Below are 15,149 nucleotides of genomic sequence, written 5' to 3'. Positions count from 1 at the left end.
TCGAGTTTACTAAGGCAAATTTAATCCTTCAACTAGGACAGTAACTGCTAAAAGAGCAACCCCATACTGAGACTCCGCAGTGGGTCTAAGATCACCTAAGATGCTTTAATGAACACAGGTATATCTTTTCCACGAAACCGTATATTACAATTACAAGTTACTTACTAAAAATTGGTCTTTGCAGGTTATTAAAAAGTGGTGAAATATCGCGGATTTCGTGAAGCCTGTGTAGTCACCATGAGCATACAACGAAAGCTCAGCGAGTTTAGTTAGCCGTAATAGATGGCGAGCATGCAGCGTTGATTGAGTATAGTCAGAAACAGTAATGAAAGGGTAGTAGCATATTGTGGTCGTAATGAAAGGGTGGCAGTGCAAGGTAGCAGTAATGAAGTAAATCGCTTTTTATCATTACACGTGACGATCTTAACAGCTAAACAACAAAATTACCAAAGAGTAGAGGACAATCTAAGGAGTCCTTCGACTTTTGGATCAGTTCATTATCTCTGACGATTAGGTTCCACGACCTTGCTGATCGTGTGATATTTTTCAAAGAAGAACAAACATTGATTATAACAGTATGATCATCTGAACCTAGCTTAACCTAAACATTTTCATAAATAATTTAATTGATAAAATACTGTAACATACCAAATAGATGTCACTTGCAATGCAACATCACTGTCACCATTTTATTCGACAATCTAAGAGAAAAGAGATTAACATCCGATTATTAATTAGGCAGGTATCGCATGTTTCAAAAATCATGACAGTATACTGGTTGGACATCGCTGGCCTAACGCAATAGTGTCTGGTGAACATGTTTTGCTACAACGTGGATTTGCAACGTTTGCACGGGGGCAAACTTCGTAGAGTATTACGTGGTCTCGAGCTCAGGGTACCAAGTTCGATAATGTTACGACCAAAAACATCTACTAAGCCTTTGTAACACAGGCCTGAAGAAGTAGTATACGGAGGATTAACGAGACCGTCAGCTGGTCCAGTGTACCCTCCATCAAACGATAAAACAGGGGCGTTATTCTACACATCCTCTGATATCTATTATCCCAAAATAACTAGTTTCTATGTCCGTGCATGGAATTTTCCAACATCTCATCTTTCAACTTCTCTATCGATTTTAGACAACGATAATAATCCAATACTTAGACTAATCTTAACTAAAATGAAAGACACATCTAGCAGTATCTAGACATCTCTACCACTGTTTCATCTTTAATATTTTTAGGCCAGTAAAACGTCACCATAATGTAAATCCTAGCCTATCATAAGTTACCAACTATGGTACCTAATTTTTCTTCCTGGGTACCATAAATGTCTGTATGTGATATATATAGCTTTAACTGTTTTAATTCCAACTGTACTTGTATCTCTGATCATCCATTGTACACTTATCAAGTACTTTTATTGTCCTTTGTACTCTACTGAGTTCTTGATGAGCTTTTGAATTCTGAGACTCTATTTGAATTAAATACACTCCTTAGATCTCGATTAGGAATTAATAAAAAGTTAGATATTATTATTGTCATTGAGATAAGTCACTGATTTGATTGTCTAGTTATAACTGGAAGATTATGTGACAATAGTTCGTCATGTGTAATCGATATTTAACAATCTGCAGCTGTAATGTGTCACGAAGATCCTGACCATTCATTCTGGTCGACAGCCCATTCCCTGATACCATGGAGAGCGATCGGGTGTTTTCAATTAGAAGTTCCTACCTGGTACAGTATCGACTGACAACGACAGATCAAGATTCATTGAACTAGCTGATCAAGAAGAATTCGAACACACGTGCTAGACCGCAACCTCGATAGAAGGGAAACAGTTTTTTCCTCGAGATTGATACTTTGAACGGAGGATCGATGATAGTGTGTCGTAATTTGTATCGTGGGAAATAGACCAGAGCACCGTCGACTAAAAGTTTTAAGAAGTATTCCACACGGACCAAAAACCACCGAAAAATTCAAAGCAGTCTTAAACAAACAAACTGTTATCGATGTCTATAATAGTACTAATTTTAAATTAATTAACAGGAAGATTAACATAAAAAAATAATTCCAAATTTTTCACTATTTGTATATGCAAACTGTTTGTAGTAATCAAAAGTGATATTAGATAATAAGCACAAACAGTGTATTTATTATCTCTGTGTTCAAAAATATTGTAATTGACTCTTTTACGTGTAAGCAGGCTTAAGGCCATTTTGCATTTAACTCACTAGCGCCACCACGACTCGTATCTGCAATAAATGTATCGTAAACGTACGTTATGTATCATTTTCTAACTTTATTGATACAATTTTGGAATTTTCTTCTTACTACGTGTCATATTGTTTGTACAATATTGTTGACACAAATGTTTTAAAGGGTTAAACGTGATATTTTAAAACTTTTCTTGAAGAAGACACTTGATGTATCTAAAACTCAGCAGAAAATTCTCCTGTTGAGCAACATGGATGTAACGTAAATACGTTTTGCATGCACTGCATATTTTTAAATATGAAACAAGGCAAGTGTCAATATTCATACCAGCCATCGACCCGTCACCTGTCACTCAAGCATGAAGCATCACCTACAAGCCCTATACACGTAAAATCGGAGGATCAGAAGTCAATCGAACGAAGTGTAAATCACGTAGCCTTTTAACATCGTTTGACTCGAAAGACCCAGAACGAATCCCGCGTGGGAGAGCGTTACCTTTAACCAAGCTCTCGATCGTAAGTCGACACGCAACTTTCTCGTTTAACCCTAGAACAAAGGTGTGATAACCAAATCTGAAACCCGTCTCTCTGACTCACTTCGCGTTTCTCCATGACCTCTCCCTACGTTGGTCTCCTAACTGTTGAACTTCAAACCACTGTACCCTTAATTACTGCAACCTTTCCAGGCTTGATTAACACTCTCGCGATACGTGAGAGAATAGGTTAGGATCTTAAGACAGTCTTTGGTGATCGATGGCGAAAGAGTCTTTGGAAACTTACGATACAGCACTCGTGCATTAAGCTATGTACAGTACTACGTATACTAGTCATGAGACGTGTATATACGAAGTTTCCAGAATGACGACATGATACGAAATATTTCAAATTGGGAGGTGATTCTGCTCGTAAAAATGAGTCGAAAATGAAGAACAAAATTTTTCAATTCGAGGCTTTATTTGAGAGAAAATTAAGATTGAAAATGTACAGTGTACGCGTGCCCACTGAGGCAACTCTACGGTCCTAACTTCGAACAGGATTTTCTTGAAAACGAAGCTTCATACCAAAAAATGTTATTCTACGTTTTGGATGTATTTTTTCGCGTAGAATAATCTCCTATTCTTATTTAATCGGAAAAATAATAAATAAATAAATAAATAAATAATAAATAAATTGCACATGCATACATGGTGTTTTAAGAAATGCATCATTGATCATATCGCAACGAATCCTAGAGAAATAAGAATTTATTAGTCGAAGAAGAGGAAGTGTATCCTTGCTAAGAGTTCCAAGTTATAAACCAAGGAAGACTAGCATAACCATTTACACGATCATTTTACCACTTATATAAATAACGCGTGCACACCATTCAATTTCCCTCCAACCTATATCTTATGAGCTGAAATAAAAAGATCTCCACGTGACCACTTTCGGATGAATCTGAAACGACCCAGCCATCAGCACTGGAGGGCTAAAGGACAACAAAAACCTTCTCAGGGTATTAATAGTAATAGCCTATCAACTCCCACCAGCCCTATCCCTACTAGCGATATCAGCCCTAATCCCATCGCTGGCAGGGAAACAATGAGCATCGTTCACGAAACGATTCTTTATCGGGTCTCATCCATCTCCAGGTGGAACAACGATATCAAACGGAACCATCCGATCGACCTTATCGAATCTCGGAAGACTTTACGACAGATCCGAATGGAGAAGACCACAGGCAAGGGCTGATCGATCGGAAGGGGGAGGAGCTAAATACCAGAGATAAATAAAGGCGATCGCGAGGATTGTCACGGTTTTTCACAACGACGGCCTGAGAAATCGGCGACTGAAAGGGTCCTCTCTGTGTGACGGGGTTTGATCGATACCCGGGCCTCGGTGTGCTTGATAGAAAACGTCGACTCGGATTAACCACTGGCCTCTCCGACCGCGAAAACTGCAGCGTGAAATCGCGAAACGAGAATGGGCATGGGACCTGGACGGATATTGGACGAGGTGGATGGGAAAGGAACTTCCAATCCGTCAAATTCTGAGAGATGAAAAGCATCGATCGACTGAAGCTTCGATGGCTTCGATCGCGGATCTAGCCGGCGTGTACGTGGTAAGTCGAGGTATTAAAAAAGTTTCGCCAACGCGTTCCCTTGCACAATGGAGTAGGATATTCGATGGCAAACAAACGGTCCTCTCCTCGTCGTCTGCCAGGAATAACGCAGCAAATTCGAGGAGAGAGACGAGGGGAAGACAGGCAGTCTCTGCGAGAATTTCAGCTTCGGATGAGGTCACAGAGGGTGAAGTCTGGATACTGCAGTGTAACGACTCTGGATCGTCATGGATTCTTATACCAAACTGGACAAAGGCTACCACTTGTCATCTGGATAAAATTATACTTGACACGTTTTGACATGAGCTAATTCCTAGGGGGAATTACGAGTAATTCTGTTGACGTGAGTATCGTGACACGACGTGTAAAATGGATTACTTTCTATTCACTTTGTTAATCCTTGAAATATCGTTTCCGGTATTCCGTTCATCCTTTTGTTTAGGACATTGTGTATCTAAATGTGAAGGCTCTGAAATTTTACAAGTACCAGTGTTGCAGTCCTAGGACTGCAATGTCCCAGGTCAAGTGGAGGACTGTTTTGTGTCCTTATTGTCAGCGTCCCTTGACTTCTATACACTCATTGTCACCTAAGCCACCACTTGGGTAAACCGTAAGAGGCCACAATCTATCACCCTTAAGACGACAGGCATAAGGAGCCAGATTGTTTAAACAACTACCATCAACGAAAAACGCTGCAGCTAGCACACACCCCCAATATTATTCGCAACCAATCAGTAGCCAGACGAAGCTTATAAAACCACCGATAGAACAATCACGAGAAAGTTCTCCTAAAGTACAGTCCACTTAACACTTGGAAACTAGACACAACCTTCCTCAAAGAACCGTCTGTCACTAATCGTCGCCAACTAGGATCGACCTAGTGACGATATACAGTGGGTGAGTCTGGATCCTGCAGTGTAACGACTCTGGATCGTCAAGGATTCTTATACCAAACTGGACAAAGGCTACCACTTGTCATCTGAATAAAATTATACTTGACACGTTTTGACATGCGCAAAATTTATATACTTTTTCTCTTTTTTTAACGTATAATTACAATCAATTTCTAAGGGGTATTAGGAGTAATTCTGTTGACATGAATATCGTAAGATGACACGTAAAATGGATTACTTTCTATTCACTTATTGGAATATTATTAATACTAGATTTATGGAACCCGTGAATTTGACGGAAGGCTTGCTCCAATTATACGATGGTAACAGATTTGGTTAAATTATATTAACCCTTTGCACTCGAGAGGTGACTCTCAGTCACCATTTAATTAGATTCTAAAAATCGATGTTAATTGATATATCAAATTTAAAATTACCTAACGATGCGTGCAATGTCGAAGTAAAATAATTCTATTAATTTGCATATGATTTCTTATTTACCATTTTAAAAATATCGTCGACCCTATGATAGAAAGTCTTCGAATTACTATTTTTCTGTAACGAAAAAGTCGTCGAGTGCAATGGATTAAGATTGTTAATATAATATATAATTGTTTTTAAATTAAACTAATTGTTAAAAAAGAAGGCACGTGGTTTCCTTTGCCTGTCAATTTGACAGGTGTCCTTAGAAATAGGTATACAGATAGCATCCGTAAACCTAGTGTTAAATATTAAATCTGTCGTTTAGATCCAGGGAGTAGTGCCTTTTCAGTCGTCTGATGTGTACAGAACTGTTAGTCGGATCAGGTATGATGGTTTGGATGGTTAGCCAGCCTTGAGATGTACAGAACCGATTAGGGAAATTGTATATTTTCTCTTTTTTGGAATTTCGAAAATTTATATAAACTCTAAAAACCTTTGTTATTTTGTTATTAGCATAGTGACGAATTAAAATTAAATTCTCAATGCATCAGTTTTGGAAATTACTGCAAAAGTATAGTATCTATAGTATAGATAGTATAGATAGTATAGATCATGAGTATCTCAGACGTAGAGACTATATAAAGATTTAAAATTGAAAATTAAATAAAAATTAGATCAAATTTCATATGTCTCTCAAATAATTTGTAGTAATTTTGAAATAATCATGAAAGAATCAATCAAGTGTAAAATGTAATGAAATATAGTAAAAAATTAATACGTAATATAACTAATACTATAATCAAAATCTTAATTACTATATAAAAATAATATATATACTATAAAATATTATTACAATAAAAATCTTAAATCACTTCAGGAATTAAATAAAAGGTTAATTAAACTTCCATATGACTAATTAATTTATGTAATAATAATTATGCAATAATTATAATGTTATATATATGGTATATACAATAATATTATATATAACATATAATAATAATATATTATTATGCAATTAATATGTAAATTATAAATAATGTAATAAAATATAATGAAAAATAGTAAAAACTTAGAATATAACTATCATAAGTGTATCAATTTTTATAAAATTTTGTGCTGTTAATTTATAATTAATATTTTCAGGGAATAGAAAATTAGAAAACGAAAAAGAGGACTGATTTTCAATTCAAATGCAATCTCTAAGCTGCAGCAATTTATCAATCCCTGATGGAACTCTGATAAGCTGATATCGGATTGATTAAAGTGAAATCATTCGTCTCTCGAAGACTCTCCAGAGGAAGTAATCGTGCAAGGAGGAGATTATATCCTAATATAATATTTCTTTTAGATTTCAATTTAATTAAACGTAAACTTCATTCGCTGATCCTTGTGTGATTTCACGGAAACAACGCACGCGTCTAACTCGATTTGAATTTTAATCGAGGAACACGAGCTTGAAATTTCGTTTATAATAACTTTGAAGAAAATTAATTTGTAATAATTTATGGAAAAATTTGGAATAATAATTCCCTGCAAATTTAGAGAAAAGAAAAACGAAATTTCGAACTAGGATTTTTATTAATATATTGTTACTTGATGATATAAAATAAAATATTAATGAACAAATAATTCTATAATTCACTCAGATTAAAGATTATAGAATAAATAATAAGTTAATTAATAATAAATTAATTTGAGTCAATAATAAATAAAATGACTCAAAAATGAATTTAAGATAGTGACACAATATTATTGTACTTAAACGTATGGATAAAAATAATTATGTGTAAAAAGTATCCTAACCTCTTAAAATATACAACTCTGATCATAAAAATAATTAAGAATGTAAATTAGAATATATTTAAACTAAAAATCTTAATACCAAGTATTTGAAGATTATGATACTTAATAAAATTTTCCTCATAAAATAAAAACCAAAAGTTTTATTAAATTCCAATTCTCATTGATGAATAATAGTTAAAAATTATTGAAAAAGTATGCACTATTGATCACCTGAAATCAGACAAGTTGGACTTTTGAATCCTAGAGTAGGTTTTCAAATTCTAGGAGATTAGGGCTGTCCCTATTCTTCTGATTTTTCAAAAATAGCAATATACAGTAACTGGTGAGCAATACTAATACATTTTAAGCTTGTTAAAATACCTTGTCCACTAATCTTACTAAATCAGGCAAACTGGATGTCAGACCAGACTCACCAGTCCTAGCTGACTAATAGGATCTTCAATATTCTTATCAACTAATTTTTAGAGGGACAGTTATCTTCAACAATTAACAAACGATGTTAACACGTTGTAAAATTTATTACAACACACTGGTCCATGCTAATTTCGCAAAACATAAGAGACAAGACTTTGGTAGCTAAACTAGACCCTTCAGATACAACAAACTAATAGCACTGCATCTACTGGCTATTCTTTTGAAAGATAGTAATGTAGAACAGCAAACAGATGATGTTAACAGGTCATAAAACTTATCATAAGAACTTTTCACTATTGATTTTCCCATGTCAGAGAGGCTAGAGCTTTCAATAACCAGACAAGATCCTTCAATTCCAGCATAATAGCAGATCTATACCAGCAGGCTATTCCTCTTAAATATAATGATGTACAACAGCTAACAGATGACATCAGCACAACAATATTATTATAACAACTCTTCACTATTGATTTTCCCATGTCACAGAGGCTAGAGCTCTTGGTAATCAGGCTAAATACTTCAGTTCCAACGTAATAGCAGATCTGTACCTGCTGGTTATTCCTCATAAATATAATGATGTACAACAGCTAACAGATGATATTAGCAGAAGAATACTATTATAACAACTATTCAGTATTAATTTTCCCATGTCAAAGAGTCTAGAGCTTTCAATAACCAGACTAGATCCTTCAGTTCCAATATAATAGCAAATCTATACCTGTTATTGCTCTTAAATATAATGATGCACAACAGCTAACAGATAACATTAGCAGAACAATATTAATATAACAACTATTCAGTATTAACTTTAGCATATGAAAGAGTTTAGAGCTCTTAGTAATCAGGCTAGATCCTTTAATCCCAACCTAACAGCAAATCTATTATACCTGTTATTACTTATATTATGTATTATATTATATTATACTGCTTATATATTATTGTTGTATATCTTAATGTTGTACATAATGATGTACAACAACTAATAGATGACATTAGCAGAACAATATTATTATAACAACTATTCAGTATTAATTTTCCCATGTTAAAGAATCTAGAGCTTTCAATAACCAGACTAAATCCTTCAGTTTCAACATAATAGCAAATCTATACTTGTTATTGCTCTTAAATATAATGATGTACAACAGCTAACAGATGACATTAGCAGAATAATATTATTATAACAAGTATTCAGTATTAATTTTCCCATGTCAAAGGGTCTAGAGCTTTTAGTAATCAGACTAGATCCTTCAGTTCTAACATAATAGCAGATCTATACCTGCTGGCTATTCCTCTTAAATATAATGATGTACAACAGCTAACAGATGATATTAGCAGAACAATATTATTATAACAACTATTCAGTATTAATTTTAGTAGATCAAAGAGTTTAGAGCTCTTAGTAATCAGGCTAGATCCTTCAATCCCAACCTAATAGCAAATCTATTATACCTGTTATTACTTATATTATGTATTATATTATATTATACTGCTTATATATTATTGTTGTATATCTTAAATATAATGATGTACAACAGTTAACAGACAACATTAACACAACGATATTATTATAACAACTATTCAATATTAATTTTCCCATGTCAAAGAGTCTAGAGCTTTCAACAACCAGACTAGATCCTTCAGTTCTAACATAATAGCAGATCTATACCTGCTGGCTATTCCTCTTAAATATAATGATGTACAACAGCTAACAAATGACATCAGCACAACAATATGATTATAACAACTCTTCACTATTGATTTTCCCATGTCACAGAGGCTAGAGCTCTTGGTAATCAGGCTAAATACTTCAGTTCCAACGTAATAGCAGATCTGTACCTGCTGGCTATTCCTCTTAAATATAATGATGTACAACAGCTAACAGATGATATTAGCAGAAGAATATTATTATAACAACTATTCAGTATTAATTTTCCCATGTCAAAGAGGCTAGAGCTTTTAGTAATCAGACTAGATCCTTAGTCCCTAACAGCAGATCTATTATACCTCTTACTGCTTATATTATATATTATATCATATTATATTACTTATATATTATTGCTGTATATCTTAAATATAATGATGTACAACAGCTAACAGATGCCACTAACACAGCGATATTGTTATAACAACACTTTACTATTGATCTTCTCCAATGAGAAAAGCCAGAGACAAAGTCCTTAGATACTAACAGGCTAATAGATCTGTTGTTGTTACCTAATCTTATAAAAGATAGTGATCTTCATGAGCATGTCATAAAATAGGAACCCATTCACAAGCTGCTCTCGAATACAGATCGCGTTACCTTTCTCCTTCAAACAAAGAAAGCATCACAGAGCTCTCTAAGTTGCCCATAGTGACTCCCTGAGAGGGAAACGGAACGAGAGCAAGACTCGTTCGTGTTTACGACGTTTCGACCTACTACCTCGTGATTATTTCCATTGAAACTTCGTCCGGAATGTCTCAATGAAAAGATCAAAGAGGATCCACGCGTATACCTTGTCTCTGTTCAGGGGTCATTAAACAAAGAGCTAGGAAGTATAAAAGACTTGCCTGTGATACCTGGTAGCATTCTGATAAAAGCCATTTGCATGCATATTTCGCGTCCAATTGGCCTGTAAATCCAGGTGTCACGAGATTTAATCGATCATGCAATTATCGTAAATTCGAAGCAAGCTGCTTATTCATTCATTTATTCGGTCCACTGCTATCGATCGTTGTGCATAGACATTTGCATCATCAGGTATGATAATGGAACTTGCCAAACAAACATCAGCTGACCCGATACCTAGCACGAGACGCGATTAAATCGTTTTAAACTGCTCTCGTGTAGACCTTGCTCATCAAAGTCATTGCACCTGACTTGTTGTCTGCTTATTTCTTGACTTTTGACAAAACACTGTTATGTAACTTGGATCATGAGAGCAGCATTCAGTGCACAGTCAATTTGTTAGGGAATGACAAAGCTGTCTGTGAAAATGATAATTTAAAATTTCCTACATTTTGGAGTCACGAAATTCTGATGTTGACACTAATTCCTTCGATTGCTATCATAGTGGACAGGTGCATTGAACTTAATTTCCTGCATCTTGGATTCACGAATCCTCGAAAATCTGACGTTGACACTACTTCCTCCGGTTACTATCATAGTGGTTAGGTGCACTGAATTTAATTTTCTGCATCTTGGATTCACGAATCCTCGAAAATCTGACGTTGACATTAGTTCCTTCGATTGCTATTATACTGATCAGGTGCTTGGAATTTAATTTCCTGCATCTTAGATTCACGAATCCTCGAAAATCTGAGGTTGACTCTACTTCCATCGATTGCTATTATACTGAACAGGTGCTTGGAATTTAATTTCCTGCATCTTGGATTCACGAATCCTCGAAAGACGTTGACGTTACTTCCTTCGATTCCTATTATAGTGCAGAGGTGCTTGGAATTTAATTTTCTGCATCTTGGATTCACGAATCCTGAAAAATTTGACGTTGACACTAGTTCCTTCAATTACTGTCATACTAGCAAATGCTAGGTGCTACGTGCATTGAATTTTTCCCTGTTCGTAACATTAAGATATAATGAACAAGTTAGAAATAAAGTATAAATAATATATCAGTGATTCAGAACATGTAGATCTCTCAGTATCACTGCTTAGAAGAGCTAGCTTTTCCTCCAGAAGCATGACATCACACTGATAAAAGTAAGCTCTTACAGACACACTTTGCGGCTTTTCTAAGACTACCTGTTGAATAGTTGAAGGAAACAAACGGTTAAACACCGAGGTGTAAACAGTGGTACGATGAGAGGATAAAGTGAAACGTGCTGAACGTGGAATAGTAGCCAGCGTTGATAAGCTATCTGTCGAACAGCGTTGTGAATGTTCTGCTTTCGTAACCTCGACTCGTCGTTTCGAATCTGAGATAAAAAATAATCAGGAAATCAACAACACCGACCTCTCTCGCGTAGAAACTTCCATCTCGATGAAACCCTCTTATCGTTTGAGCAACATTTAGATACGGTAGGACGCTGATTGTCGAGGCAAGTTAGAGGATCGACCTCAGATTCGATAGATTCGTAATAATAGACCTATTGACGATTATGTTGAGAAAAATTTTAGATAATATGGAAGATCAGATAGAGAACGAAGGACGACGAGTTTTGACACGAATTAAATAGTAGAATAATATAAACTGTTCTTTTATGACTTCGTGAGTACCTGATATATCTGATCCTTTTTGTAGGGTACAAATAAATTTTTTAATAATTGAAATAATTGTTGAGAGGTCCAAATACAGGGTGTCCCAAGAAAATGTATACACACTTTGCGTGATTATAAATAAATTATATTTATATTATAATAAATTAATATAAATTAGAAAGAATAGGTATTAAAGTGGGTATACGTTTTTTTGGGACACCATGTATAAGAGTCTTTTGATAGATTTTTAATTTACCATTTAGTATTATTTTTAAATAATTTTTTATGTTTCCAAATATATTTGCTAGATTTCTTAAATAATAATTTTATTAATAACTTTTAAGGCTCACTTCGAATCATCGTGTTATTTTTAAATAATTTTTGATATATTTCCAAATATATTTGCTAGATTTCTTAAATAATAATTTTATTAAAAATTTGTAAGACTCACTTCGAATCGTCGTATTATTTGCTAATTGATATATTTAAATAATTTTTCAAATATCTTTAAATATATTTTTTATAAGTTTTAGATAATACTTCCAAGTATATTTTTCATATCTTTTAAAAATTTCAAAATATATTTTTCATACTTTTTAAATAATATTTTCAAATAAAGTTTTTATATTTTTTGGAAAATATTCCCAAGAATATTTTATTGAAAATTTGTCAGACCCACTTCAAAGTCACGTTGTATTTTCTAAATAGAGTGATGTATAATATTTACATTCTAGCGAGATAAAAGAGCGGAGAATGAGAAGAATAAATGCGGAATACTATTCCGAAGTGAGGTTAGATCAACAGGCTGCCATTTTACCCCACCTTTCCTGGAAATGTCGTTGCGTGGGTGCTTCCTGACGTCCAAGAAGAGAGTAAAAACAGTCCCACGCAGCATTTTAACTATTAACACCCCTGTTTCTTGCACATTTGCTGGTCTTATACAAAACTTATATAATAATTGCCTCGAATTATGGAAAAAGATAATTAATAGATTTAGTATTTATGGAATATAATGATTCATAAGTCAGAATAAAAGTTTATATTTTGAAAAACTGTATGTAAAGATAACAAGTGAATAATGAATTAATAATCACGACTTTAGCTCATTCTATACCCTAATTCAACACTAGAGCTATTAAACTAGCCAAAATAACTTATTTCAGCCATTTTCTTTTCATAGTTACTGAAAATGAGCAAGTGCTTTAGAAAAAAATTGTTCTGACCTTATATATCTGTTGTTTTGACCTATTTATTTTCTCCATACTGACTTGGTTTGAATTATTATTGTACTGATTTAATATTATTATAATTATACTAATTTATTTATTTATAAGCTCTAATAGTAGTACTAGCTCTAATACTAGTACTAGCAATTTGTAATTAATTTACTATTTAATTACGACTTTTTTGTAATTAATTTACTATTTAATTACGAAATTTCGAAAATTTGTAATTAATTTACTATTTAATTACGAAATTTCGAAAATTTGTAATTAATTTATTATTTAACTACGAAATTTCGAAAATTTGTAATTAATTTACTATTTAATTACGAAATTTCGAATATTTGTAATTAATTTAATATTTAATTACGAAATTTCGAAATGGTAGATAAACTTCTGAAACTCTAAAAGTCTAGAGAAATTTCAATAAATCCTTTCGTGGAAATTAGACAGGAATTTCATTTATACCTTTTCGACGATGCGATATAAATCCTCCCTAACCTCTGTTAGGTCCTAACAGCTGTTCGTTACAAGTTGCTAGAGTAAAAGCAGCATAAATCGAAGTTTAAAAATGAACTTACAAGTCTGCAGAACTCGTGTTTCGCGCGAAGGAATAAAGACGTCAAGATCGAATTAAAGACCAACGAGATTTGAATTTCCCGCGACGATAAATTATTAACGCGGGAAAGGAAATTTTTTCCCAATCCCGCGGCCCCGGCGAAATTAACATATAAATATGAAAAGTTCCCTTGAATTCAACCTCTTTCACGTAATTTTCTTTTTTCCCAGATATCTGAGGAATCCTCAAAGAAAAGAAGCGTCATCAAGAAAAAGTTCACTGACATTATTAACACACGAATTACCAATCTGTATTATATAATACATGAATATACTATAGACAAATGGCAACAAACGAAGTGGTAAAAACACAAAGATAAACAATTGTATATAATTTAATAAAATTTCTATTCGAATAAAAATCAACATTAATTTAATTTAAAAAAGAGATACGTGTTTTCTGTTTTGAATTATAAATTAATAAGAACAAGAATAAATTAATATTGCAAATATTATTTAATTAATTAATATTACACTATTTAATTAATTTAATTAATTAGTATTTAATTAATATTGCAATGAAATAATTTCATAGGAATTTTTACTGGTTTCGTAATTCCAGTTTCAACATTCGCCACTGGATGTTGCAGAGGTCGCCAGTGGTCAACACTCGACTTGCCAGTGGCGCCACGGTACAACGAAATTAGTATAGATAAGAATAAGCAAAATTTTAAGTTTCGGAAAACAGAAATTTTACACAATAATTTATCATAATTCAAAATTGTCGAAACGGAATAAAAGAATGTATAATAAATTAATATTCTTAAAGAAAAATCTGGATTGAATGTTTTTATTCAACAACGAATAATAAAAATCTATGAAAAAATGTTGGTTATATAATATAATAGTAATTTCATATATGTAATGAATATAAATATATGAATATAATATATCATATAATTATATAAATAATATATATAATTACTTATATTCAGAGAAAAGTTTCAAAATTTAAGTTTCAAGAATTTAAAAATTCGACCTGAACCCAGCCCTAAATAAAAGAACCTAATTCAAACAAAAATAATAATATTTGCAAAATTTTCTCTATAACCATTGCTAAACACATTATTAACAGCCCCATTAATAATGTGCTGTATTAAAACAAAAATCATGGTGCTCATATCAATACCATGATCAAATTATTCATACAGATTGTATAGACCAGATCTCACATCCAACGTGTGACACACGTGGACCTAGTCTACCCTAACTAGCACGTCACTTTTACTGAGACCATCTCAAGGAATCTACACTC

The 15,149-nt window shown here is 33.3% G+C and overlaps 1 protein-coding gene across 1 annotated transcript in view; it reads right to left on the bottom strand.

The window, feature by feature from the left end:
• The window catches only part of Rpn2 (Regulatory particle non-ATPase 2), a 182,328-nt gene that overhangs the window by 149,454 nt on the left and 17,725 nt on the right, over positions 1–15,149 (bottom strand). The gene's annotated exons all lie outside the window — the stretch shown is intronic.

Source organism: Eufriesea mexicana, unplaced genomic scaffold, assembly GCF_001483705.2.
Source record: "Eufriesea mexicana isolate 0111107269 unplaced genomic scaffold, ASM148370v2 scaffold8076, whole genome shotgun sequence".
NCBI lineage: Eukaryota > Metazoa > Arthropoda > Insecta > Hymenoptera > Apidae > Eufriesea > Eufriesea mexicana.
This window is presented reverse-complemented; position numbering and strand designations above follow the sequence as displayed.